Below are 3883 nucleotides of genomic sequence, written 5' to 3'. Positions count from 1 at the left end.
GTATACACTGTACATATTACATGTTTTGTATTATATTACCTATTTTGTAGAACAATTACAAATATTGTCTTTTTAAATGTATATATATAATATGAGAGAAAGTGTTATATAGACTTATATAGTTATATATAGTTACATATTAAATTCTTTTACATAAATACATTTTACCCCCACCCGTATAGCAGCACACACACATGCGAGATTTATCTGTAAACACGCCCCCAAAATTACAAAGCATGCTGGGTACTGGGCGGGGCTACAGTTAGAAACTGATTAGTGTATTTGTTTTGCTATTTGGAACATTTCTTGAGCCTTTTTTCAAACCTGCGGTGTGATTGTTCAACGTCAATATAGATTGGGTTTCATGATGGTTTAAATGGCCTACATAGCCTAAATATCAACTGCTAACATTTATACAGTTCATAGTCAGATTTTACACCAAGCTGATAAATAAGCTATTACGTTTGGACTTTTCCTGAAAGAAAACAAATGTGTTCCACTTTTAGCCAGATAAACATGTTCAAAAATAGAATTATTGCAGTAATGCAGAAAGACAAAACATCCACACATTTCTCCAGACGGCTAATGTGCTGCCCACTGCTGGCTTCTCCATTTATAAGAGATGTAAGATAATTACTGGAAGTACATTGTTAACTTCTGCTGCTTATTTGAACATTATTGGCTTGTTTAGAGTTTAATGAGAGTAAATATAAGCTCCGCATACAGAAACACTGATTGGACAGGCACAGTCTTTATGAAGAGGCATGACGGTTCTCCTCACCTCCAGGCTGTGGAGTAGACTGTGAATCATGCTAATTTGTTTCAGCGGCACCTCGTCTAACAAGGGCCTCCTGAGAGGATGAGAGGAGGCTGTTAACATGAGGACCAGCGTCCACTCACAACAACACGCACTGACCAGACACTAGAGCTCTCAACTCGATGCTGATACTGGCTAATCATTTATAATGGTTCGTTAATTATTTTGATTACGTTTTTTTTCCCTTTTTTTATTTTAATGATAATATACTGAACAGCTTTTAGTGGTTTTCCAACATATTTAAATCAGAATGTAGATTCCCCTACATTTTAGATTTTATTGTAAACATTTATTTTATTTGCTGCACAATTTGAAATTGTGAAGCTTAAAGAGCCCCAAAAAATGTTTAGCAGATATATGCGTTTACATTTTTTTTCTTCTGAGAAAATAGAATGAATGGAATAAATATATAAATTTTCACCCAATCAAACACTCTCTAAAATGCTAAAGCCCCTCCCACTAAAATAACCTGCATATGATTAGCAACGCAACGCAGCAAAACATGATTTTACCTGCTAATTATCCAAACTAAAGGCTTTTGTTTCTTTCGGTTTCATTGGGTTTTGTAACATATCGTCTAGTGAAGTATGAAGGCTATATTAATATCCTTCATTCATGCAAACTGTGTTCAGTCACAGTATATACAGTATATACATACATACATTTATATAGGGAAATTTTATTTATATTATATATTTTACCCTTTGATTGAACCATCTTCGCCATCTTCGTATGATGATCTGTGAACTATGATTGATGTTACTTTCACCATCACTGATGTGATATGAAAATATCCAGATCATATCCTTCCCCATGATTCCTTTAGCATCCTTCATTTGCCTGCCGATCCAAAAAAGACAAAAAAAATAATGCACTATAAATATAACATACAACATACAAACAGAGTCAAAGTACATGCATGCTATCTGATTTTTGCTGACATTTGTGTGCATGTGGTGGCTCTAGTTAAAGACTGTATGAGGTTAAATCCACTGAGCGCCGTGTAATTAATGAACACATTGTGATTAGTTCAGGAGGAAGTTTGGAAGAGGAAACTGAATTCCTGATGTACTGCTATCCACTTCCACAGAAGACAAATATGAGCTTGGCAGATCAGCAGAAACTCATTTTCTAGTACTATTCCTTTGCATTAGTCTTATTTTTTTCTATTCTGAAAAATTGCGTCCATTTGGCTTTTGGCTATGTTCACCCATTATATTAGACGTGGGAATGAGATGCGGAAATATTCATTTCTGAAGGAAATTAAACCATCATTGATCATGATGAGGGAAAGCGATCGCTTTTAATTCTTACTTTAATTACGGTCAGGATGTAAATGTATCAATGTATTGTGCTTTTTCAGTTCAGCGGACCCTGTGCTCTGTCAGGTGTATGAAACGCCTCTGGACTGCGACGGAGAAATATATTGCTTAGCCCAAGCCAACATTAGAAGCTTTTACAGGTACAAATGCTATTTTAAGGGTTATGAATCTGAGAGTGTGTGTGCTCACAGAAGGAGTCAGTCTTGTTAACACATCGTGATTTCACACCTAACCACCACCATCCTTTCAGTGAGTGAGACGTGTGTGTGTGTGTGTGTGTGTGTGTGTGTGCAAGAGCAAAATACACAAATGTATTTGATGCAGTTGAGTCACAAATATCTCTTAAATGTTATGAATATGAAGTGCTTATTATGGCCTCTTGATTCTTCTCCGATCATTGCATACTTGTCTGACGCATAACAAAAAAAAAGTTTTTACGTTATCTTTTTAGAGACATATCTGCAATGTTTATTTCCTATTAATAGTCTTAATTTAGAAAAAGTGAGATATGAGGAAATTTTATAAAAGTCAAAACATTCATTGTATAGTTGCAGTGAGATTATATAATTTGTTAAATAAATGATTATATAAATTCACCCTTAATAATTAACAGTGTTAGTTAAGTATCATTGAGATACTATTATAGTTTTTATTTTTATTTTTTTCCATTTTCATTTTAACTGTAATTTGGCTGTGTTTTAGTCATTTTTAGTAGTTTTTGTTTTAAGTTTTAGTTATTTTAGTACATCAAGTTCAAGTACATTAAATGAGAAATGGTTTAAAAATTATATTTAATTTTATTTCAGTTAACATTTCAGGTAACAAAACTGTTTTTTAATGGTTTTAATTTTAGTTTTAATTAACTATAATAGCCCTGATAATGAACAAAATGTATTAATATATAAATATTCTTGATTTCTCTTATTTTTAAATTTTAAAAAATAGTTTTAGTGTGTTTTGGTCAGTTTCACTGGTTGTTTTATAGCCTTTTTGATGTATGTATTTAAGTGATCATACATCAATTTGTGTTTTATTTCTCTGTTATTCTTCTAAATACTTTGTGTGTGTCTGTACTTCTCTCCTACACAACCCTGACATTGTAAGACTAATTTAATGTATCAATTATTCTTATGCTAATTAGGGTTAAGTTTCCCAAGGTTAGCATCACAGATGGCAACAAAAGCTCACATGCATCTCGTCTTCTTTTACTCTCTGTCAAACTGTCTCACAAAGCCTGTAAGAACTGAGCAACAATATTTGCATACTTTTGTCCACTCTAATCCAGCATATCGCATACAACACTGGTGTAGTGTAACACCACCACTCCCTCCGACGGCACACACACTCACACACACAACGAAACACACACACACATGCTTTTCTTTTCATTGTGCTTTGCTAGCTTATGTCATTTTCTCAAGTCTGAATCCTCCATACAGCAGACAAAACGGAGGCAGCTTGAGAAAATGATGTCATAATTAATGTTTATCTCTCGGCTCATGTCAAGCGCCAGCCGTGAGGTCACGACAACAGGAAGTGTTATCATAAAACTCTCATTTCAGAGAATAATATGAGCAAATATTTTAAATCAAATATTTAACAAATAAAGCTGGATGGATGTATATGATTATACATATATTAAAACATAAATAAATATACATTTATTTAAAGTAATTGTAAAAAAAATATTTTAGAAATTTTTAAAAATACATAATAATTATCAATTATAAATTATATATATATA

At 32.9% G+C, this 3883-nt stretch overlaps 1 long non-coding RNA gene across 1 annotated transcript in view; it reads right to left on the bottom strand.

The window, feature by feature from the left end:
• Window positions 1-1508: 1508 nt before the first annotated feature.
• The window catches only part of LOC107758598 (uncharacterized), an 18213-nt gene continuing 15838 nt past the window's right edge, over window positions 1509-3883 (bottom strand). The window contains exon 3 of the long non-coding RNA XR_001642043.1: window positions 1509-1657. This is a non-coding gene — a long non-coding RNA (uncharacterized LOC107758598). The remainder of the gene's footprint in view (window positions 1658-3883) is intronic.

Source organism: Sinocyclocheilus rhinocerous, unplaced genomic scaffold (genome assembly GCF_001515625.1).
Source record: "Sinocyclocheilus rhinocerous isolate Xijiao unplaced genomic scaffold, SAMN03320098_v1.1 scaffold623, whole genome shotgun sequence".
Taxonomy (NCBI): domain Eukaryota; kingdom Metazoa; phylum Chordata; class Actinopteri; order Cypriniformes; family Cyprinidae; genus Sinocyclocheilus; species Sinocyclocheilus rhinocerous.
Note: the sequence above shows the minus strand (reverse complement) of the source record. Positions and strands in the feature narration are given on the sequence as shown.